Genomic DNA, 26135 nt, shown 5'->3' on the forward strand with positions numbered 1-26135 from the left:
CCTTAAAACTTACTACATGCTACAAAAAACTCCCTTTTTTATTGTCATGTTAAAACTGATAGTGGGTTTTATTAGCTTGCTCTTGGAAAGGCCTGTCTTGTGGAAACTCCATTCCTTCCTGTATGCTTGTCTTACTTCTCATATTATGTCATATTAGATAATTATCAGCCTCATATGAAGCTCAGAAGTTTTATTTTTTTCTTGGTTTTTCTTGGTTCTCAGCCTGAATTTCAATTTGAAACTTTCATAACTTCATCCTAAAACTTCAGAGCAGAACTCAGTCCAAACTGCTAAGTTAGCCTTATGTCAAGGTGAATAAGCTTTGCACCTGTTTACATCTGAAACCATAAATCAGATCAGATTTAACTGAAACAGGCTCAGGCACTTAAACATCAATGATGCTGGTCCAAGTTTCAAGGTTGTAATGAAACGTAACCCAGGAAAGTTTTGTCTGCCCTTGAGTTTAATTCTGAAAGTTTGGCAGAGTACTGCCAACAATTCTCTTTTCTTTTCCTCCTCTTCTTTAACCCATGCATGCTATGCATAAAAATCTCCACCCTTACTTCCTGGATATATCCTCTGACTTGTAACAGATTTTAACACAATTCAGGGAAAGTAACTGTCTACTTTCAAAGAGTTGCTGAAATGCCATTACAGTTTTTGTATTTAAAATTATACATTACATAAAAGCAGTTATGCTCATGTGAAATGATGATAATAAGAACAAGAAGTAGACTTTTGAAATCAGATGCCTGTCATCTGATCTTAAACATCAGATGAGCTAAATGGAAACTGAAGTAGCTTTTGGAGGTCTAATTTGTTAACTAAATGTAAAGAATTTAAAATTTTTTATCATATCTTCAAAGGGAGAGGAAATTGCATTGGATATTTTTCATAATGTTGATTGTGTAGCAGCACTGACACCATTATCCAGTAGTTGTGTTAATCTCCAAATGCACTGTGTATTGGGTTTATTACGTTACATAGATATCCAAGAATCTGGGATAGTAGGTCTTAGTATCAGTTCTTTATTGTTATCATATTATTGCTTCTTTACGAAGAGAGGGCAAAACAATTTATATTGTAGTCATATTTCTGGCTGTTTGTATCTTTGAGGGTCAAACAGATTGTGTCTCCTGCAGAGAAAGAGCACGTAATCTAAGTTAAAGGGTTTTAGAGTTTTAAGTGTGATTTCTCATTGAATGAGCTGGTTTATAGGAGTTTTCAAACCTTTTCTTAGCATGAACTAGAAAGACTATCTCGTGGACACATCTTCATCCATTCGTTATTGCACAACTAACTCACCCCTCTCCGTTCATCATCACATAATATTCCTGAGGGAAATTGCAGCAATTGCTTAAAGGAAAAACAATATTAGTAAAGTATCTAATGTATTTTTATCTTTTTAAATTTAGGAAGTCGATAGAATATTTAGCATCTTGGGCTAGATCCACAAAGGGGCCTTAGACCCAATGTTGCAACAGATAACTTTAGGTGTACTGTCACTTAGTGGAATCCAGCAGCCTGAATTAGGCACCTAGACTCCCTATACAAGGCATGGGAAGAGGTAGGGACCTAAAAATGGGATTCACAAAAGCCAGCACATTCAGTGGGGAGCTGCCTAAGTTAGTCAATAGAAAATGGTGAGACGAGAGGTGTAGCCTTAAGCCCTGTACCTCAAAGGGACTCAGGCACCTAAATATGGGCCAGAGGGAGGCACCTCTCTCCACTTGGGAATCACAGCCATGAGCCCTCTCCTGGAGTTAGGCACCTAAGCCAAGTCATAAAAAAAAAAAAAAAAATTAAGCAGAACATCTCCTTTTACCAAAGTGGTTAGAATACTGACACAGGCTGTTCTCCACTCTGCCTGACATGGACTGGAACGGGTGCTTGTACACTGCCAGGGATTGCCCTGACCACTAGGCTTAGTCAGCCTCGCTTTCTCTCTTTGGCCAAATAAATATTTATTTAGTTATGCAAAGTGGAATAGATTCACCAGGAGACAGTGACCACTGCTATTTAGGGACATCCCTGCTTACATTTTGTTCAGGCCCTGATTTAGCAGGCATGTTCTAAGGTACCCTCTTAGTGTTCCTATTGGATCAGGACCCACTGGTGGAGATAGGTGGAGAGTACTGCTAGCTTGAGAATCCTGCCAGAGGCTAGGCATGAGCTAGGCACTGGGTGCCATGACTTAGGTGGCTTGCACATGCTTACTAGGAGACTTCCAGGCTCCTAGGGGACTTTACCTGTGGAAACATAGGGAAATGTAGGATCCTTCATGGTTAGGCAGCAGCTGAGTGAGGGTTTATAGAATCCTCATGAATGCAAAGACTGTTCCTGAGGTAGAATGACACCTGCCTAGTAAGGATTTTAAAAAACAGGACCAGAATTTCAAACTGGTGCCAATGGAGGATGTAAAGCATCATTGCAATATGTATTCTGTGATTTGTCTTGCTCAAGAGATTGACAGCTATGATTTGGACAAGCTAGAGCTTCTAGTTGGCCAGAACAGATAGCCCTAGTTAGAGCGAGCTACACAAGCTATAATGTATTACAAAATCTTTTTTAATTTATGGGAAAAAGAAAAGAGCAAAGATTGTTTCCACTAACCTTAACCACTTTATTGATATTAAATCATATTAAGCTACTTTTATTTTCTTGAATTTGGCATTTTCTTGAAGTTGTTTATTCTGATTCACCTTGACCTCCTGACAAATGTGCATCACGTGTCAAGAATCAGTTCTAAACTTCATTTTTCCTATAAAAATGAAGAGATATAATTATATTTAAGAGCAGCGTATAAAAAAAGTACCCATAATTTAACTCCTTTTAGATAAGTATAGAGTAAAACAATAGCTTTGAATAGATATGCCATGTATAATACAAGGGATCAGCTCCTGAATATGAACATTACTGGAGTAAGTAGCTTCCTACAATTAAGCATTTAGAGCCTAATGCTGAAAAGTACAGAGTACCATATGTGAGGTGATGGGTTCTTCTTCTCCCATTGAAGTCAATCACATGATTCCCAGCACCTCGCATGGCTGGAATCAGAGAATTGAATTTTTATATACTAAGTTTAATATTTTGCATGTTGTTCAAACTAATACAAAGAAAACTTCCATGTCACACAATCCTGGGGCCTGATTCTCAGCTCACATTCATATAAATCAAGAGTAATTCCACTGAAGTTTAACTGAAGCAACATAGTGAAGAATCAAGGCCCAGTTTTTATACATCTAAATGTCATTAACCAGGGATGAAATTAGCTCTTACATTTACTACACAGTCTGAAAAAAACTGGTTAGTGGACTAAATCTTATGAGGTTTTCCAACCCCTAACTTATCTGGATGTACTGCTCTGTAAAGTTCAATATTTATACCTCTTCAGAATGCATAAAGTCAAATTATGCAATTAGTCATTTTTGTTGTTTATTTATTGATTTATATATTGCTAATATGTAATTAAATGGAGTAGCAACACATTCAATCTAATGGGGTCAGATCAAGACTAAATTTCTCTTATAGATAGACAATAAGTAATTATGCAATTAAGCAAAAGATACTTAAGTGATGTATGCATTTAAAGTTTCCAACAGGAGTTAGGGAAATTCACCATCTTTAAATTCAGACCAGTTATAAAAAGTTTGCTATGGATTTAGTGCTTAATTTTAGGCACCCATGTTAGAACATTTTGGCCTCTGGCTTTTTAAGAAATATGACTAATATACATATATTAACTGAGGTATACTGTATTTTTATTGTCTCAGTCTCTCCTTCACTCCTGTAATAAACTCTCCCATAATTAATGTGAAACCAAACTGCAAATATAAAAAAGCACCTAAAAATGATTCCTGGTAAGAGTAAATCTCTACTAAATATAATTTTTCAATTATAAATAAACAAGTGGAAAAGGGAACAATTTGCCTATGAATTTCATTAAAAATTCTTACAGAAATCTCTTTATATAATCAAATATATAACATTAACACAATGGTCATTTTGGAAACAAGAATGTGTGTGAATGAAAAAGATTGTTATTGTGCAAGTATAACTACACAGGGAAGGACAGGACTATCATCCATACAAAATGGAACAGCAAGCATTTTATTAACAGCAATGGTGAACTTAAGTACAGTTATACAGATTCCTTCCTGCATATCTTAAGAGGTTGAAAACAACTGCATTTGGCTTCAAGTTTCATGTTTGTGGTATGGTTATCCTGTATTACCAACCCTTTATAGGGTCCTATTTACACTACACAGAAAGCTGTGAATTTGACTACATATATTTTGGGATTCTCATGACACCATGAGGCATTTGAGCTTTGCCTCCATGGTTACTATTTTGTAGAGAGGAACGATGAAACGAGAATTTCTTTAGCAAAATTATTGACGCTTATCTGAATGTGAAAAGGACATAGCAAAGGTGTATAAGGTCTGCTCTTGTGAGGTGTTGATCACCTCTGTTGACCACATGTGAGTTCAGAGTGCTCAATACCTTGCAAGACTGGACTTTAAGAAAACAAAACAGCAGTTTAACCATACAGAAGAAACCACACTTCTCAACCTGCTTTTCTGTCCTGTGCTATCTCCATTAATTACACTAAGGGCAGTTGGAACGTTGCCTACAACAATATATCACCTTTGACTTGTTCAAGGTATGTCTAGTCAACAGGGGCACCATAGTCCATTGGATTCCAGTTTAACCCATGTGTGACCTATGTAACAATTAACCCTTTAGTTTCCAGATTAACACTGTGCATGTCACATCTAACAAATACCACTGTATCAATACCTGAATACTGCACAGCAATTCATATATCTGAACCTCTGGATATTAACTGAAGTGCTTTGGCCTTTACTCACTAGTTCATTTCAACATCCATTCTAAATGTTTTTGGATGCTTATATGAACTAAATAGAATCCATAAATCTTTTACAATTTATTATTGCTAGCTGTCTAGTTTTCTGCCCAGAGCTAGTAATGACAACTTAATTTATAGTACCATCTTGTGACTTATGTTTTCAGTTAATGATGTCAGCACCAGTAGCCACGTTCAACAAATCCTCTTCAGCCTGCCTGTTTTTATGAGATCATTCACACTGTCTAGCAGATTCACCTACCTCATCCCACAGTCAAAACATTAGTTGAAAATCACTGTTTCACATATGTGTTTGTAAAATTAGTTTTTAAACTCATTCAGATCTACACCATAATTGTAACTGATATATTAAGTTTTACAATTCTTTTGTTGACACATAAGTTCTACTCATGGACACACAAAACAGCCATTTAATTAACATTTGGATTCTCCAACAGCCATAGCAAGGGGTCGCCAGCTTTTAGCTTGGGTTAGCCTTAAAGGACATTTACAGCTTGCACATTATAGCAGCTGTGATTAGCTTTTGGAACCTAAGACTGTATCTCATTTGTATGTGTACGTTTACCAGCTTTAACCTTGTAAATATCACTCGCTTCCTTTTCCTCGTTCATAAATCTTTAGTTAGTTTATTATAGAATTGGCTGCAAGTGTTGTCTTTGGTTTGAGATCTGAGGTACAACTGACTTGGGGCAAGCGACTAGTCCTTTGGGATTGGGAGTAACTTGAATATTGCTGTGATTTATGATATAAGGGACTATCTATCACAAAAGCAGGCTTTCCTGGGTTGTAAGATAAACTGGAGTGTCTAAGGGGACTGCCTGTGACTAAGGCTGACATAGAGCTTGAGGTATTCACATTGGATGCTTATCTAGATTTCACCAACCACAGAACACACACCTGAATTGGGGTTTGTGCCCTGATTTGTGTCAGTCTGCCCTGAGGTTGGCACCCACAGACAGTTTGACAAGAAGGCAATCCAAATTAATTGTGCCCAATATGGCACTTATAATTGTGCACATATAGTAAAAATTCTATCCTATTTTACTCCATAGCTTCATCTTTTCCCAAATTGTTATTATCCCCTGTGGGAGAGTACTTCTGCAAACATACCTAATTAGCTCCTGCCATGCCAGCCCCAATCAAGGGAAAGATTGAGACGGATTGAAAAGCCTTATGTCTGCCTGCCGAGTGGCAACACCTGCCAGCCTGATAGACCAGGAGCTATAAAGGCTGGGAGGGAGCCAGAAGGAGGGAGTCAGCCAGAAAGAGAGATGTCAGTCAGGGAGGAAGGTGGGTGGAAGTCCTCTAGCTAGTTACCAATCCACCGACTGTGGTAGATGAGAAACCTGTAAGGATTGTATATAGTTAGACACCGGTGGTGGAAAAAACACTTAAAGAATGAAGGACACAGGTGGTGTACAGAGCTGAAGGTCTCCCTGGCCTTATTTGGGAGGGCAATCAGGCCCAGAAGAAGAGGGACTGGCCATGCACCCCTTATAAAGGAATTAATGTGCTCCTCCAGCATATGCATTTTGATGAACAAACATTCAAAGTTTTAGAGCTTTTAAAAGTGAAATGCTGCAAATCCAGAATGGAAAGATTGGATTTTGGGGATTTTTGCAGGGGTTATTTTTTTCCTGTTTGTACCCATGTCTCACATTTCACATGCATGAAACTCCAGGATATTGTTCTAGTTTATAACTTTTCACCAAATAAGAAATATTAACATTTGAAAAGTTTGTTTTAAAATTACATTTTAAAGCATTTCACTTTCTCTATCTCATTCCAGTTTGATGTTTGTTTTTCCTACCTGCATTTAATTGTAATATCACACAGTGGTGAACTTCTGATGGGCACACAGGGCCCAAGATCAGTTGTTCCAAAGGTGCCTGAATATATCACTGGCACATGGACATATGTTGAGGTGTTACATAAGATTCCCCATATATTATCTAGCACCCAAATATCAGTCATCCAGCTACCTATCCCACATGTATGCCTGCACACCATGTTGAAGCACGTTGGGTGAACTCAGAGCCATCTTTAGCCAGTGAGATAAAGCACTGCATTCAAATGTAACTGGCTCCATCTCTGTTGGAGAAGGGACCTGGCAGACACTTGGTCAACTCATACTAGAATGAGCTTGCTCAACAGAACGAGGAGGTCAAGGCTCCATGGTAGCCAGAGACAGGGAGACACCGTCAGTTGGTTGGGACCTAAGAGTGGGATGAAGGTCTGTTACAATTAGCGCTAAGAAAAGAATCTGGGTGTCTTTACTGCCTTGTAACTTGCTAGTGATGGCTCCAGACTGCCTAGCTAATGTCTGTGCCTCAGATGGCTCCAGTGTCCTACTGCTGTTGATAGGTTGAAAAGCTTGGGATCTCTCTCTCCTCCTAGAGATGGTCACAAAAACGGGACAGAATGGGGGTATTTAGTACAGTGCATATTTTCCTCTTTTCTCTCCCCGCCCACCTCAAACAATGGACTCCAGGGAACAACTAGGAACATGTAATGAACTTTGTTTTCTTTCCTTTGAAGAAACCATATATCCTTCCCTTTGTGTTTAATATCATGCTATATATATATATATACATACATACATATATATATAGCTTTTGTGATCTGCAAAGTAAGAATTTGCTCCATAATAGAGTGCAATTCACCAGTCTGGACAGTCTAGGAACACGGTGACATTCTGCCTGTCTGGGCAGGTAGGAAATGTGTGTAGTCTGACTGAAGTCATTCACATATGTAAATCCTTGCCTGATTGAGCCCTATACCTGTACTGTCAGTGCTGATAAGGCACAGCACATCACAAATGGTACTGACAGAAAATAAGTCACATACTCATAACATAAAAGCAAGAAGGAAAAATATATAGTTTGTTCTTGTCATTTGAATGTTCGGTTTAGGCACATTGAGGATGGATTTAGTTGCTCTACCAGTAGCAATGTAAACAGACAGCAAAGAAGGGGCACATGTTTGAAACAAAGTTTTAAAAAATAAATATATATTTCACCTTGTTCCACATCTGTCTAGGCAGGAGTTTCAGATTCCTTACAGTACAAAGTCACACTACCTCCTTTGTACTTCAATAGCACTATCTCTTCAATACTTTTAAACATGATGGGTCACATTCTATGCTAGCAAATTTGGCCCATGTCTAGCTATATTGTACATGAGGTCCTTTGACTAGATCAGTGAAAAACAATAACTACCTTAAAATTAAGTTGGTAGTGAAAATAATTCAATTACCACCACACTCCCTTCTACAAGTTATTTTGGCTATTTGAGCCATACTCAGTGCAATTCCTGTCCTGTGTGCTTTTGAAGTATGTTTTTGCCTATCTTAGATATGTGCAGAGCACCTGACACTGTAGTTAACTATCTCACTTAAAATAGTGCCTCCTCAACCAACTGTAAAAGAACAAAATATCAAGCATAATAAAATGTTTAATCATGCTCAGAATTTTCCATGAGTTTTAATATAGGGCCAAATTCTGCATTCAGTCCTTGTGTAAAATTTTTATTGCCTTCAAACTCCTTGAATAAGAGAGCAGAATATGGACCCTGGAAATATTCATTTTGATCACCAATGTAATGAGGCAGCCACCTCCCAACCACCTGCCTCAGGGCTGGGGATGGCTCTGCAGCTCCCTGACTCAGTTTCCATCTTCAGGGCTCCTTAATAAACTCCACATATGAGTTAGTGCTGGAGATGGCTCTTCAGTGAAGTCACAAAGTCAACCTCTTCTAGGAGTAACAAGTCCAACTCTGTCCACATATCTATTCAGGGAACACCATCATAGGACCTAATCACATCAGCCACACTATCAGAGGCTCATTCACCTGCACATCTACCAGTGTGATATATGCCATCAATGCCCCTTTGCCATGTGCATTGGACAGTCTCTACACAAAAGAATAAAAGGACCCAAATCAGACATCAAGAATTATAACATTCAAAAACCAGTCAGAGAACACTTCAACCTCCCTGGGCACTCAATTACAGACCTCAAAGCTGCAGTACTCCAACAAAAAACTTCAAAAACAGACTCCAGTGAAAAACTGCATAATTGGAATTAATTGCAAACTTGACACCATTCATTTAGGCTTGAATAAAGACTGGGAGTGGATGGGTCATTTCACAAAGTAAAATCTATTTCCCCATGTTATTTTCCCCCTACTGTTACTCACACCTTCTTGTCAACTGTTGGAAATGGGTGATCCTGATTATCACTACAAAAGTTTTTTTCCTCTTCCTGATAATAGTCCACCTGAACTGATTACTCTCATTATATTTAGTATGGCAACATCCATTTTTTCATGTCATCTGTGTATGTATATATCTTTCTACTGTATTTTCCACTGCATGCATCTGATGAAGTGGGTTTTAGCCCATGAAAGCTTAAAATCAAATAAATTTGTTAGTCTCTAAGATGCCACAAGTACTCCTCATTCTTTTTGCTGATACAGACTGACACGGCTACCACTCTGCAAGAAGTCCTACTAAAAAGCACCAGCAAACAAACAAGCAAGATTCTTCAACCCTTCATGGGCTTCTTTTCAGACTGTCCTCTAGACCCTTGTTCTCAGCCACATTTTGTGCCTTTCCCCCGAACCACTATAGATCACTCAGCCCCCAGACTGGTTCCCCTGGAATATCATTCTCCTACAGACTCTGGCTCAGGGCCTTCATACCCCCTGCATTGCACAGTTCTACTCCCAGACTGACCTCTCTCAGGGCTTTTATAAGGCTCAGCTGTCCATGAAGATAGCAGATGAGCCTCTTAGTACCAGGCTGGGAAGCAGCTAATTAATTAGGCACAGGTTGGGCTGGTCTCATCTCCCCTTAAGGACAATCAGCCAAACCTGAGCAGGTGTTACCATTTCTTCTGCAACTGCTGTTACATTCAGTTTACTGGAGTATAATCATTAGAAGTACACATCCTGAAATTCAGCTGCCAGAGGTTATAATATTAGTTACATGTAAGGCTTACTGCCCCCCTTTTTTTGTTTTAAACTCAATCACTAATGAAACTTGGAGAGCCCTTCAGACAGCATAAATAGTAGTAAAGAATTTGTAGGTGTGGCACAAAGTTGTAATGAAGTGCTATAGAACCTAAGGCTATCTAATTTCAGGATATAGATATAATTGCTAAAAGAATACTATTGTATTGTTATCAAGACAAGTAAAAAAATCTAAAAGGAGCTCAACTTATCAGACATGGAAAATGAAAATAAAGGCACTGAAGACTGATGAAAAGACAAATCTAAAATGTATTATATCTTATTAATGGTGTCAACAATCCCTGCAGTGTATGATGGCAAATGTAGTGTCATGTGTCCCGCACTATTTAGATGTGTTAAATAAGGGTGGTGGTGTTGTTATTATTTACTTGTGTTATCACAGTGCCCAGGATCCCCAATCATGGACCAGGTTCCCACAGTGCTAGGTGCTGTACAGACGCAGAACAAAAACACAGTCCTTGCCCCAAAATGCTCACAATCTAAGTATAAATTAAGAGGCAACATGGAAACAATATGAGAATACTGTCCAAATTGACAAGACAGACACAGGGTGGGGTAAGAGGTAGAACACACAAGAAAGCAAACAATGTGATAGCAGCAAATTGTGTGTTTTACTTAGGAGAGGATCAGCTGAATGGGAAGGGAAGGGAGACAGGGCAGGAGAGGAAATAGCAAGAGTGGAAGGTCTGCAGTGAGGCTATGGTGAAGAGACTGTGAGGGAGAGAGAGATGAAGGGTTGGAGTAAATAGTCCATCAACACAAGGCAGAGAAAGTCAAAGAACATTCTACAGTTTTGACTGGAATGTCCAAAGGACCCTGCTTTGACTAATTCTGTTCCAACTAACTGGAACTTTTGGCTGGTTTCTCTGTCCAGTTTGTCCCCAAAAGCCAGGGAGGGAGAAGGGAGATAGGCACCATCTGGAACCTAGTACCCTCAGAGTGTGTATGTGGGTTCTTCCCACACAGTTCTTGCCCAGGGTATTGCTGGAAGAGGGCTGGTCCCATCCCATTTTAACCTCCTCCCTCCAGTGGAATAGTCCATGCTTTGACTACTTCTGCTCCTACTGGCTGGAGTCGTGTATGATAAACATTACTGAAAATGTAAGAGGGGCTGCATTACAGTTCTGTGGACAAATCAGCAATTTCATAAAGGCTTTAAAAAAAAGAAAGAAAAAGAAAGTCCAGGCTCAGCTATAGGATGAAAATAATATTACAAAATACTAATTAATCAGAACTCCACATTCGATATGCTTCTGGAATCACAAAAACCTGTATATGCCTGTCTCAGTAAACAGGAGATCATGAAAGCATATACCTTCAGCTCCACTCACTAGAATACAGGTGTTTGTTTAGTCAATATCCTCTGCCTATTTCAACTGTCCTCTCAAGACGTTGACAGTATTATATATTCCCTAGCTGTTTCTGAGTGGCAACAAGTATAATCTTCTTCCCTGCAACTCAAAAAAGTAAAACATTCTTTCTTTTGTGAAAAATCAAAGAAATAACTTCCAATCTAGTTCTTACAACTGAATGCCAATTAATAAATCTGTGGAAATGAGGCAATATAACAAAAGCATCATAACATGCATCTTTTGGAAGGTAAGATTTAAACCACAGAGATGAATGATCACTACTAGTAGTGATCAGTAAAACTGAATTCTACAGTATTAAAATAGTTACTTCCTCATGTATATCAGCGGGACCTGGGTGAACAACAGCATCTAAAGCTGGTAACTCCCATTCCCACATCTCTCTATTGTGCAGAAGGTTGATAAACTGGGTTTGCTTCTTTTGACATTTCTACAGAATAGGGCAGAACTACCCAGGCAAATTATTGTAAATCTGGGAAATATTTGTAAAACAAACAAACAAAAACAACCCACAAACAATGAGACTTTTAATGGAATGGGAATTTCTTATTTAAAAAAAAATCTGAAACATTTTCAAATTATAAATCCATTCCTCTAACCTATGCCACTGAACATAAATGTAGCTGACCAGGGAATCAGCAAGAAGAATTACATTATTTCCCTATATATTGACATATCTGTCTATGTGTACATGTACAAAACACCTGTAAGTAGCCATCCCAAAATATGATGACAAAATCAACCCCTCCACCGCCTCTCCAAACACAAAACCGGACAAATTTCTCAGTGTTGGCCATAGAGAAAATGCCTGCAAAAACATTTGTTTATCAAACATTTGTGGCTGTATGAGTGTCATTGCTCACCAGAACATACTGCAAGTAAGTTGATTGACTTAAAATATATTGGGTGGAGGATAAAGTAGAGAGAGAATAAATCCACAGAAATTATTTATTTCTTCATATTATCTCCCTTTTGTGTTTTTTCTCTTTCTCCATTCTGAATCTAATGAGAAAATACCTGGTACAATCCCAAATAGTTATTTTTTTCAGATATTTTCTTTAGATACTATATGCCCAGCACACTTTTTTTAGTGGTACAAGGCAGATTGGGTATCAGCAAAGGCTTTTTGGGTGTTTTAGGTACCAGTCCATTTGCCAAATTCAGGATCCTGAATTAATGGTAAGAATGTGAAATGTTTTTTTACCATGATCAGGAAATGGATAAAACATCAATGTATGCTTGAGATATATACTTACATACTGACATTTCTTGGTAATACAGTATATTTCAAATATTTTCAGAGACAAAATACAACATATTAAGTAAGACAAACTCTTCCTTCATTTAAACTAATGAAACATCAGTAATTTAGGAATACAGAGCTTAGCACAATGGGGGTCTTGGCCTAGGCCTTGTCAGTGCTATGATAATAAAAATAATAAACAACAACAATAACAATTAGGGTAGAATTTGGCCCACAATATTTTTTTATGTTAGCTCAGATTATAAGCAACCTGCAGCTAGACAAGTGTCAGTTCTTTTTGCATTAATTAGAATTTGTGGGATGGAGGAGGAAATATTTCAGTTTTTAAAGTTTATTTGCTAAATCTTGAGAATTTGCACAAATTTTGTCAAGAGAAGAGTAAGATAACCAAGAATGACAACAGATAAAATAATGGATAATAGAGAATTGAATTTCCTTTTTATCTGTAAATTTTTCCCCTCCACTTTTTGCATCTCATCTCAATCTAGCATCTTGACGGCATTGGCATAGCAAACACAAATGCATGTAGAGAAGACATGAATTTATAAATATAACTAGGCAATTACATCATTAATCCACTGGATCATACAACATCCTTAATCAAAGTATTTGGCATGAGAATGAAAAAAATTAAGGAACCTGAAGCATCCTAAAAATAACAAAAAGTACAGTATTATTCAACTTAATAGTCTATAAAACTGATACTGTTAATTATTCATTCTTGACACTGTTGAATCACTTTTCTAATCATGGAAAACTCCAGCAGGAAATGCAAAGTTTTATCTTTCTTGGTATGTTCCCCATTCAGTACTATTTACAATCAATGGATGGACCAAACTAAAGCATTGAAATAGCACAAATATATTACCATGAACAACTATCATATGCTCCCATCAACTTTATGTTTTATCTTTTGAAAAGCTTCTGCTATTTAATAAGATTTAGCCTCTTACTTTTAATCTCATATTGCAATTGCAAGAAAAGACCTAGTGCTGCTCTGGCATGTTACAGTGTTGTCATGGATACACAAGTATGGTGTATTTCTTCCACCAGTAAATAAACAAGATTTTCAAAGAGTGCTTGGTAGGATTTACTAGCCCTGAAGTATTGTTAGCTGCACAGAGCTTTAAATAAGCAAATGGTTTGTAGTTTTGAATAATATCCAGTGTTGAGGGGAAGCACATATATGCTATATATATTTCTTTAAAAATAATAAGGTACATGCTACATTGTGTAACTTTACTGTCCTCCATTTTTAATTTAATTTGCCATTATCTCATATTTTTCATAAAATATTTGCACATATATAGGACCATTTTCTAATATTCTGCACAACTTGTGGCAGTCATCTAATAACTGCTTAAATAGATGCACAACATGTTTATACACGCAACTTATAAAGGACAGATTGATCATTCTTAAAGCAGATAGTGATATTTGTGATTTAAAAACAGTATTAGGTGATATTAAAATTGTGTCTTTTCTAAAAGAAAGTCCTCTTTTCATTCACAGTCTACAGAGATGAAATTCAATCAGTCTTACTAGCATATATGTCAACAGCTACAACAGACTTGACTTGATTCTAACAAATCAGTATGTTGATGAAGGGATGTAAATTAGATGCCTTAAGCTTCTGTTTCAAGAAAGAAAAACACAGATTGTTAAGCATGCTGTATTTAGTTCTCTGTGTTAAACTTAACAATAGCAAAAGTCTGACTCAGATCTAGACACTTTAATTTCTCACAGAAATGAACACAGAAATATCTAATTAAATCAGGTAAAAAGCTCAAGTTTTACAGCTTTAGAAATATAAACCCTCATCATTTTAAATAAAATTCTCTGAAGAAAATAACATCATTGTGTTTTATGTAAAATTCATGGAACTATGTACATCTTTCCTTTCCTGTTCAGAAAGCCTGCATTGTATAATGATGCATTCCGGCACCCCCTCTGTATGTATATGGTTAGAATGTTCTGTTGGGTTTAATTGTTGGCATAACTTTGCTGATTGGACTGAGAAAACCTAATTTAAGACTAGACAGAGCTAATAATTCACAATGAATAATTTATTTGTTAAATTTAGCCATTTTTTCAACTCTTGTCATGTCTGCAAGCAGATTGCAAGCTAGGTTGTTGAGGGTTTTTGGCAGAGGTTATCTATCTATATATCTATATCTATACCTATATCTATATCTAAGATATAATTACAAATATTCAAAATCTGAGCTGTGTTGGTTAGTTGTGATTGGCCATGTAAGACATATGGTATTGTTTCTGTTCCCTTACTGGGGGTTCAATCCTGCAAAGTGCTGAGCTCTCTGCCCGCAATCCACCTAAGCACAAAGAATCAGATTTTTAAAGTATTTAGGTGCCTAGCAGGATTTTCAAAAGCATCTAGGTGCCTAATTTCTATTGATTTCAATGGACATTAGGCACCAAGATACTTTTGAAAATCCCAGTAGAGGCCTAAATACCTTTAAAATCTGGTTCAAAGTGCTTAACTTTAAGCACATATGCATTCCCATTGAACCCAGAATGGCCAGCACCCTGCAGGATTGAGCCCTGGGTGAGCACACAGTAAAAATTCTTCTGCGTGGAATATAAAATTCGATTTCCACAAATATTTTTCCAGTAAAACTCAGTTGTGAAAATGTTTACCAAAAGTGACCACAAAAGGGTCATGAATACAGCCAAACTGAATTCATGAAATAATTGGAATGAATATTTCTGATTTGTTGTTTGTTTTCATTACTTACTATTTAAGATACTGCATAATAAGTCATATGAATTGCTTTTCAAAAGATATCAGCACAGCATTTTGAACTCCTTGGAAGCAAGAACATGGCTTCTTCTGTGTTTGGAAAACCCATAGCACACCGGTGACATTGTTGAAAATTAATAAATAATAATTAGTACAATCCTGCAATATTTATTCACATGCAGGTAGTCACATTGCAGTCAAAGGATCTATTCACATGTTCAAGAATTACATGTCAGTAAAGGTTACAGAATCAGATCCAACAGATGTAAGTTATGAGCAGCTGAAACATATTATGAATGTTCCATGAAACACAAATTTCTGTATTTAAGCATTTGCAGTCTTGTAGAAAAGAGACATTTAATGTAAACAGCCTTCACACCTTACGGATTATAGCAGGAAAAACTTGAAATTCTGATTTATTTCCAAATTAAAGCTACAGTAGAGATTTTGTTTAAAATAATATCTTTGTGCTTTCTAACAAACAAGGCATCAAAAATAGCTCCTTCAGAAATTAATCTGTTTAGACTATTGCTTGGCAGGCCTAAATATGGCTAACAGTTCTATTCTTTGTGAAAATGATGCTATTGTCATTTAGTAGCCACAATTTCTCTTTTCCTTAGATACTTTGAGTACTGTTTGAAAAGCTGTGCTTTAAACAAGGAGTTCAGTGCTGAGGGAGTTAATTTAAATTTGATAACAAATGGCTCTGCTTTTGAAATGAATGTAGCCTGGCAACTTCAACTGAGAACCCTTCATAGGGCCTCAATTATGTATGCAGCTTCTTTGAGAAATAGTTTCACACATCTGACCCAAGGCCCACTATGTTGTTGCCATGAAATAAAACTGTATGTAGGCAATGTTTCATTTCTGTACACTCTTCACATAGGCAGGCTTTGCCCCCTTCCCCCCACCTTGTGCGGATGCACACACACATAAACACACACAAAATCTTTCATTCTGAACCCATTTCTTATATTTTTCTATAGCTCACATCTGAATAAAAATATAACAGAAATAATCGATAGCCCAGTACTTAATGTGTGTGCTTATATTTTAAGAATTTCAACTCATGCTTCTTAGCTGCCCTAATCAAAGCAGTAGTGTGAAACCAGACAGACAGACAAACGGTTAAACATCCACACCATTTCATTTTTTTTTCAAAATGGCTGCTTTGTCTGTGTGCATACACCAATAGCAAATGTCCTTCTGTTATTGTACAGCCAATTTGATGTGTCAAGTATTCATATGCTAATAATGGTACAGTTTCTCACTTTTTTCACATATAAATTGTAAAGATTGTTACAGACAGTGAAACACAAGAATAAACACCCTTTATTTCAGAAGTGATAAATTACTTTCCATTCAAATAACATGCAACACATGCTGCTGACCATTATTGTTTCCATTCATTGCTAGTTTGCCTTCTGTTTTTTTCCCCTTAGAGTAGTTAGAAAATATTTAGCAGATATAGCCAGACTTGATACAAATAACACGATTTCATTAATTTGCTTTGTGGTTTCATGACATGAACTTCATTTTTTTCTCAGTTTTTACTGGCGATGAAAGTTTGTGATTGGAACAGACATTATTCTCCGACATAGAACATTCAAATTAAAAAAAAACACAAAAACCTGTCATGTGCAGGATTTTAAGAGTAGACTGTCTCCCCTGCCATTTTTACAAAAATGCGATAACATATCCCCAAATCATTCTGTTTAAAAATGCATTAATAAAGAGTTTCCTGAATATAATTTAAGGTAGAAGCCAGAACAAAATCAAAAAGCTTCTGTTTGGCTGGAAAGTATAAGTCAACAACTAAAAGGTACATAAAAAAGAAAACTAGTTCATTTTTTTTCTAAATTAAAATATAAACATTTTCACAAAATTATGGTTTAGAAATGCAAAAGGAAAAGAAAAGGGCATAATGCTGAAATAATCAATATAAACAACAATATGGCACTGACAAAATAAACTTGCTTTATATCAAGAGGCACTTGTTTTTATCAACATAAAAAAGAGCATGCATTACTACTGATTAAAAAAGGTGGAGTTACACATTACAGTCAAAGATCATATTTGTGTCCTCAGTCCAGACACAAAAATGTATTTACATAACCACGTGATTGTAAATTCAATCCATAAATGTAAAGACATTCAGGGAAACACTAGGAGGCCAGACCGAGAGACACTTAATTAAATTAACCACTGGTATGTGTAGGTGCCACTGTATTGAAGTCAGTTGGCCTTGTTCTTTAAATCCTTGCATTGTGCCTAGGTACTGTGAGGGGGCTGAGGTTGGTTATGTACTATACCATGCCTGGAGAAATTCTTATAGGGGAGCATTTGCTTGTCTTAGTGGGTTTTAAATTTGAATGTCAACTAAATTGAATGCAAAAAGCTGTATTAATCAATGTTAAGTTTGCACTGTTACAATCATATAAAGTTAGGTAATATAAATTTGTTCCCACAGCAAGATAAGTCCAGCCATATTGTACTGTTCTGTATGTTTATAGTATATCTTTAGCAATATAAACAGTATTACATTAAGCTACCTATTAAATCAGAAAAAACAGGAATAGAAAATACTATATATGTTAAGTTAATGCATTCTCTGTGTTGGGGTAATGTTGTTTAAGTTTAGAAATTCCTGATCTTTCTTTTTTTAATAGGGCACTCTTTTAAGTTGCATTGATCTTGGAGGTTTGTTTTTGAATTTAATATTTTAGGCAGAAGGAATTTTTTTGTTTTAAAATAAATGAAAACTGCAAAGGCAAAAGGCAGGGAAAAAGGCAAAAATATTCACTGACCAGTTGGCTGGTCAACTAGTACCTGCTCAGTTCCTTAGAAAAGTGGACACTGGCTTAGTTAAGAGTCAGCAGCTATTATGTATCATTGAAAAAAGTGTACATTTCTAGAAAGATGCATACATGCCTGTACAATGTAGAAATCCAAAAGAGAGAACTCTCACATTCAGTGAAAGTTTTCAGCTGTACTTGGCTAGTACTGTACAATATGTAAACATTCATAACTTTGTTAATTTCTGGCCAATTTTTCCCAAAAGTTGAGCCATTTTATTCAGATGTCTCCTTCCAAATTAAGATGGCACTAAATCAGGATCTCAAAATGGAATTAGAATTAACCATATTTAGCACTCAATCCTGCTGTCCTGCTCGGGCAAACCTATTGAAGTCAAAGACGGAGCCCTCAGGACTACTTCTCAACTTCTTTTACTATGGAAGTGCCATAACCCAGCAGAACTGCTGTAGTTCCATGGTGAGAGGGGTAGGGATGAGAAAGGAATTCAGAGCAGTGTGAAGTACCCACATTTTTTTTGGGCATAGTAATGTTTTGCAGCCCCTAAACCTGCTCATATCCTGCCATAACAGCAATGGAGGAGCTCTACATGAGCTTCTGGAAACTGATGATTCATTGCTAATCCTATGCACTTGCAAATGAGCACACTGGTTGTTTACTAAGGCTCTGATCCTCCAAACACTTCCACATATGCTTAACTTTAACCATGTGAGTAGACCCATGAAAATCAATGGCAACAGCTTGTTATGACGGTGTATTCTTGCCAGCATATCAAGCCTAACATTAAGAAATAGTATCAAGGTACTGGTATGATGAAGATGCACTTAGAAAAACTAACACCAAGCATATTATTTTTCAGACTTGGCCATGGAAGTTTTACTCAATAAGGGCTATTTATATGCCACATTTCAAGTTTCAAAGTGTAGCTGGTTTTGAGTTAACTATGGGGGTGGGAGGTAACAAAAGTGTAAGGAAAAAAGTAAGCAATTTTCAGCATGAATGTTGTATTTTTTCAGACACTCAGAATTCTAAAACAGCTTGAAGTGATTTTTCTCAAATGTTAAAAAATAAAAATAAATCTTTGCACAGAGACTAAGCATGAAAAATTTCATCTCAAAAGGAGACTTCTTCAGTAAATTATGAGGAAGTGAAAACATGAGGCTATTATTGAAACCATTTTGTAACCTTAAAAGTAGTGTCCACAGAAGCAAAGACTATCATTTAGTTTTTTGATAGTTAATTTCTTTTAGAGCCTGATCTAAATTACATTGACTTCAGTGGGAGTTTGATCAGACCCTTAGGTAGTATATTAAAGAAAAGTATCAACGGCATGCATTTGAAAACTCCATAATTTACAACATGACATTGTGGATTATTGGGTAACTATGTTACTGCTTTTAGAAATACCATAGGCCATCAGGGAAATACATAGCTAAAAAGCATTTGAAATATGTAATATTAACTGGATCCACTAAATAAATAGGGTGTGTTATTACACCCTAGATCTAAGCATGGAGGGGACCCTGTGGGTATAGTTCTCTTTTCCCCATTACAAAAGGTAGCCTGCATGGCAAAAATCCCTTTCTTCCCCCAGGCCCATGGCATGCACTCCGTTGGACTGGGGGCCAGACTATAACCTGTTCCACTGTGACCTCTGACAGAACAGTTGGGGAGAAATCATCACAAAGAGAACCTCATGGTTCATGATGTCATCTCCTTTAGCCTCTTCCCTGGGGTTTACCTGAAGGAACAGCAATCAGACCCATAATTATGGCATTTTTAAAATTTTGAAGTTGTTTTTGAGATCTGCCACATCAAGATTTAGAGACTTTTAAGGTGATGTTAACGTCTCAAAAGGAGATGTAGCAGGTCAATGGGACAAAATGTGTCTATGCTTAAATCAACATATGCTAAATAGTTATGAAATTTTCATTTGAAAACTTGATTGTAGATGTTCAGTGACTACCCTGTTTTTAGATGAAATGCCACAGTCAATTATATTTTGTACAAATTACAGAAAGTTATTAGCTCACACTGCTGACTAATTACCTTTTGCTCGCACCCTTGCAAGTATGGAAGGCTCCATTTGCAACAGACGTGTGTGGTAACACTGCCCAGGACTGGCAATATATGGGGAGCCCACACAGGGGGTGCAGATGCCTCTGTGAAGCTCTATCACAGAGGGAGATTATGAGGGTGAGACCCGACCAAAGGAAGTGTAGGACCCTAGAACCCATGACTACAAGGATGCATCCAGTCAAACATCTCCCCAGCCCACCTAAAGAGAACAGCCCTGAGGCTGAAAGTAAGGGCCACCAACTGCCAGTCCAATGATTAATTCACCTTTATCCATCATAATGATGTACCCAAAACAGAGTTTACCTTGTGTTAGGTGCAATATCTTTTGTACTAGAAAATTATCATCTATAATGTATAGAACCTCTAATAATGCTGGGCTACTGGCTGGGGGAGATGAATCAGCATTCATGTCACATTGCCTGTCAGTACTCAGCCCTAGCCAGGAAAGCTAATGATCCAACCAGTGGACCAAATTTGGTGGAGAATCCTGGTCATATGCTACCTGAGGAACGTTGCACATATGCTAAGAAGAAGACTACTGGCTGCATGAGCTCTCCAGAATATGTCTTCCAAATACCACATCATGAAATATCTAAAATGTGCTCTGTTTTTGTTTTACACTTTTACAAATGGTTAAGTTACAAATAGATTTGTAAAATGTTGGTCTTAGTTTTATCATGATTTGAACATTAGAGTAAAAGGATTAGTTTATGGTAGATGGAAAGGGAAAGAGTAATCTTTTGTTTTCTGGGACTCACATCAGAAGTGAACTTAAATTATTTTGTAAAATGAAACAAAGTAGAACACATAAGAAACTATTACAAGAATGTTACATTTTTAATTCAAAATATAACATCTGTCACAGCTATTGCATTTCTCACGTGAATGCTATTAATTTACATCTTTTTCAGATAATTATGAAAGATGAAATGAATAACTTTTTGTATCTATTGTTTTTTTTTCCATTTAGTGTCTCGTTATATATGTAAATATAATTATACCTCATTCAGGGTTATGCATTTACAATATTCGGATTTTTCAAATTCCTAGTCCTTAGTGCAATTAGCACTTTATTCAAAAACAGATGAGTCAACCACATGAGTTTATCTCTATCAACTATCTCACACCTCGTCTATCATTTTACCCTCAAGCACCATTGTAGTTTGCTTTTGGGACTGCCTTTTAAGTGTAGTGGTTTAACATACTACCATGAACTTGAAACAGTGAATACAAGGTTATTTCAGGATTAATTCAATGTGTGTCAGCTTCTTTAGATATTTGATCTTTCCTAATTTACTAATGTACATGAAAACCAAGCAAACTGATCTGTTGAAATGTAGCAATATTCTACGTTTAGCAACGATGGCCCCATTATAATGAAGGTCTCAATTAAAAACAAATAGGAGGGAGAGTATAATAAACTGAGAGACTGTTAATGGACTGCGGAAAACAAGGCTTTTGTCTGCTTGCCTCCAAAAACTGCAAGTTCTAGGTGTTAATTACAAAACAGCAGAAACTTATAGCGAGTGACTTGGAGGCAAGATTTCCAATTTACGGCAAACTATAAAAAGGAAAAAAGAAAAGAATGAGGGACATAGGTGTTTATAACCCTAAAGATTCATGACGCTAAATACAGGTTTTATAACTCTTAGACACTTTGTGAAAAAAAAACGTTTTCAGCTTACTTCCGTGAGAATTCTACATGTGAGGGGGAAATGAAAGAAACAACTGTTAAGAGTGACAAATGAAAAGTACTGAACCTCTGTTTTCCCATGAGAAATCATCCTCCTTGAAACTTGACCATTGTGCTCAGTGGTGCTAGAACTAAGAGTGCTGAGGGTTCTGCCACACCCTCTGGCTTGAAGTAGTAATAACAAACACAAAATACATGGTTTCCATCATAAACACCCCCACTATAAAAATTGTTCCAGTATCCCAGATTGTGTATGTCTATTCTGCCGCCTATATTTATGCTACTTCAAGTATGTCTAAACTTATACTTATTACTTATATTTGCCTTTAATTTTACATACTGGGAAGTTCTTTGTGGTACATTTGAATGAAAAAAAAATGAATTGTATTGGATTATACTTACGAAGGTCAAAGTGACAGAAGTCCCAAACCTCTGAGTCTAGATTCCTCCATTTCTCAATAATATTATCTGCTCACTTTGCTATTTCCCCCTCTAAGTATGTCACTTGCAAAATATGAAATCATTTGTGTAATGTCTGGATGCAACTGAAATTGGTAGGCCAAGGTCACATCAGTGAAAATAAACAATATAGGTATGCACTATGCAAGATATGACTTCCTTGAGATCATCCACCATCTCTACACTGATCACATTTAAGTCCCACTTAAAGACCCACTTCTGCTGTGCTGCCTGCTGTGAATTTGGTTGACTTGTATAAAATATTCGTATTTGTTTTCCTAGTGTTGCCAACTCTCATGATTTTATCAAAAGTCTTGCAATATTTGGTGTTTTCCCTCAAAGTCCCAGCTCTTGGCGATAAGTGTTTAGCGGAGAATTTCAGCTTTCATTTAAAGAAAAAGTTTCTAGCCCTTATAGTTGATGAGAAAATCCTGAAAGTATGCACTAAGTTAACCCTGATGGCTCAGAAACCAGAAAGCAAATAAAAAATAATATTTACTATTTTTAAAAAAACTTTGTAATTTTTAAAATAATTTAATAGATTCATAGACATCAAGGCTGAAATCTCATTGGCTTGGGTCCTGACTCATGATTTTGAATGTTTGGCAATACACTTTTGTACACTTGTCCATTTGCCCTTAAACAATGATTACCTAGGACCAGGGACCATCCCTTCTTGAATGTCTGGGGAGCACCTAGACCATTATAAGCACAACAAAAATATTTGATTACCAGGTTATTTGAGCCAATTGATTACCATTATTTTTGCCCCTCACATGGGAACCATTTTGCTAGTGCCTCTGGGGAAATATGAATACTAGCAGATCAGCCACTCACAGCTTAATGAGCCACACTGGGGGACACAGGTGGGCAGCCTGACTGGAGCCCAGTGATTGAAATTCCCACACTCTCATAATGATATTGTCCATAGAGCAGGAGTGGAACCCCAGGTGAACATTTTCTTTCAGTTAGTTACCATTATGTAGCATACCATGCTACATGGTATGGGTGTGGGTTTTTTTGTCACAGATGGTTGCCCTTACATCATCTGTAACTACCCATAACAATTGTTTCTGGGATATCAGAGTAAACAGTTTTCCATAATCACTTTCAGCCCCACCCCCTATTTTCTCATAAAATTATATACCTTACATCTTCAACATGAATGATATTGTCAAACATTGTGAGGTTTCTATACTTCAATTGGGATATTATGCATCCCACATCATTTCTCAAAGGTGGACACAAACTCTTCTATATAGTCAGTTTCTTTATAAATTGGGCAGACTTTCTCCTTCTCCCTTGTGTTGTGGGGGTTATACTGATGCTGAGGAAGTTCCTTTTGCTGCTCCAGTATTCTGAGCTACATTGATTGGTCTTCCATCAGCCTCCTGTCTGCCCTTTTCTCAGCTTCCTCATTGACTTTGACTGCTGCTATTTGTTCCATGCAACTTTGATGGGCTTTCTTCTCAGCTGCTTCCTTTGCTTTGGTTTCCCTGATCCGCAATTCTGCCATTAATTTCTGGTGCTTGTGTTCTTCCTGGGCTCTGAGGTGCTGCAATCAGGCCAGTTCCACTGCAATGATCTTCTCTGCAGTATCTGTGGCAAGAGGGTCTTCTCTCTCTCCCCATCAGGCTCCCTTTCATCAAAACTTATGAGCAAAGCTCTCAGGTCCTGAACTGGGGTTACCTTTTTATGGGATAGTGCCTTGTCCCGACATAATTGTTCAAAATCTTTTCTCTCAAGACCATCATATCACTCATCGTGTCTATTCTTTAACCTTTAAAACTCTCAATGTCAAGTTTAAACTTTAACAGCACTGGGGTTATGATCTATAACCTTAATTGACCTGTGGTATGTGACTCCTGCCAAGACTATGCCAGGGTCAAGCTGTCCAGGAGTGGCTCAAGACATGGGTACAAATCTCAGGGCAGACTACAACACAGGACACAAACCCCAAATTGGTTGTGAGTTCTTACTTAGACATCACCAACCAATTAGCAAGTGTAAAATCCTCAAGCAATATAACAACCTTAACATAGAGTCACATACAATCCCCTTGGGTACTCCAAATCTATTTTGCCACCCTGGTAAGCTTATCTTTGTGATTGATCATCCCTTATACCAAAGTTCACAGCAATATTTAGGTTACTCCCAGTCCCAAAGGACCAGTCACTTACCCCAGGTCAATTCTACTTTAGGTCTCACACCAAAGACAACCCTTGGAGCCAATGTCATAATAAACTATCTGAAGGTTTATTAGCAAGGAAAATGAAATAAAAGAGTTATTTACGAGGTTAAAGCAGGTGAATATATATGCACACAATGAGATCCAATCTTAAGTTTCAAAAAGCAATAGAAGTTTCTATAATAAGCAAGCTCTATATTTCTTTTAAGGCTAACCCAGGGCAAGCATTGGGGATCTTTTGCTTATGCTTAGTAATCCTTGCCCCTCAGAGTTCAAGCAGCATAAAAGATACAGTCCCTGAATGTTAGTACTTTTTATTCGTCCCCACCCTCTTTCTGCTTCCTGTCACATATTCAGCTGTTGGGAGGAATTCACTTGCAAGTCTCCTCTTCAGGGCAGGGGGTTGGGGGCAGGAGAGGGGTGGTGAGCAATAAACAAAGTCTGTTGTTCTATGATGTTCCTCAATTGTTCATCTGGTGTTGATGGGCCTTCTTTGTTGGACAGGAGATAACACCTCCTTTTGGAAACTATTATTTCAGATTCGTTAATGCTTTTCTTCTGTCTGGTGATTTACAGTTACTGAGCAAATGTAATGCCGACAGACCCCAGTCATCCATGGGTGAGATCTAACCTCTGGCGCTTAGTGCATATGCCTCTACTGCATGAGCTAAAAGCCATATAGACCTTAGCTATGGCTGTAGAGCAGACTCACTAATCTCTCTCTCTAAGTGGTCTCGGCATCACTAGATGGGACAGAACAACACACGGAGGAGGTGTGTGGATTACACAAACACAAATATTATCTTATAACATCGGATACAGATATTATAAGTGAGATTAATGCAAGCAACAACTTACAAGCATTTCATAAATCTGAATACATTCTCATTACTCTAATATGTATTTAAACAATACCAGTACACAGATGAGCCAGACTGGTTGCAGTTAGTATTTGTCAAGGTTCAGTTGAGCCCTAGGGGCCTTGTCATGAGCTGGCGCCTGGTTTTCCAGTGTCACACCATGCACTTCCCCCCACAAAGGCCATCAGGAGCATTGCAGCTTCTGTAACACCTAAGTGGCCAGCAACCCTTTTCAGGAAGTATGCCAGGCCCTTACTGTAGTCTGTCTGGGCTCATGAGTCAACAAGCTAAAATGGGTATGATGGGGGTACCGTCCTCATTCATTGGATCCCAGAACAAAGGCATGAAGTCCCCACCCCTCCAGTTGATTACGTAGTCATAGTTTGACTCCTCCCTCTTGAACTATGAGTATAAGCATTATTTAGGGGAACACCCACATGAACTACCAGTACCAATGTCTTCATTTTCAGAGTGTGGCTGTGGGTGTGCAGCAAGAAGCACAATCTGGAACTCCCTGATAGATCTGCATACATCCACCACACTCCTCTAGTCCAGCAGATGGGATGCTTGGAGACACAATATTGGGCATTCATGGAGATATTTCATAGAAGCAACATATTGAAGTCCTCTTTAATGCAGCATGAATTTAGAACAGATGTGTAATGGTGTGTAAAAATGTATAATACCATTCAGCCACTAGGTGACACTATGTGTAAAATACCTTGTTT

The 26135-nt window shown here is 37.4% G+C and overlaps 2 long non-coding RNA genes across 7 annotated transcripts in view; one reads left to right on the top strand and one right to left on the bottom strand.

Moving 5' to 3' along the window:
- LOC116827398 (uncharacterized) overlaps positions 1–26135 on the top strand; it is a 72791-nt gene that overhangs the window by 39502 nt on the left and 7154 nt on the right. The gene's annotated exons all lie outside the window — the stretch shown is intronic.
- The window catches only part of LOC116827397 (uncharacterized), a 164917-nt gene that overhangs the window by 3264 nt on the left and 135518 nt on the right, over positions 1–26135 (bottom strand). For all 6 annotated transcript variants that reach the window (XR_004374290.2, XR_012656096.1, XR_012656097.1 and 3 more), the window contains one exon: positions 2614–2761. This is a non-coding gene — a long non-coding RNA (uncharacterized LOC116827397). The remainder of the gene's footprint in view (positions 1–2613; positions 2762–26135) is intronic.

Source organism: Chelonoidis abingdonii, chromosome 6, assembly GCF_003597395.2.
Source record: "Chelonoidis abingdonii isolate Lonesome George chromosome 6, CheloAbing_2.0, whole genome shotgun sequence".
NCBI lineage: Eukaryota > Metazoa > Chordata > Testudines > Testudinidae > Chelonoidis > Chelonoidis abingdonii.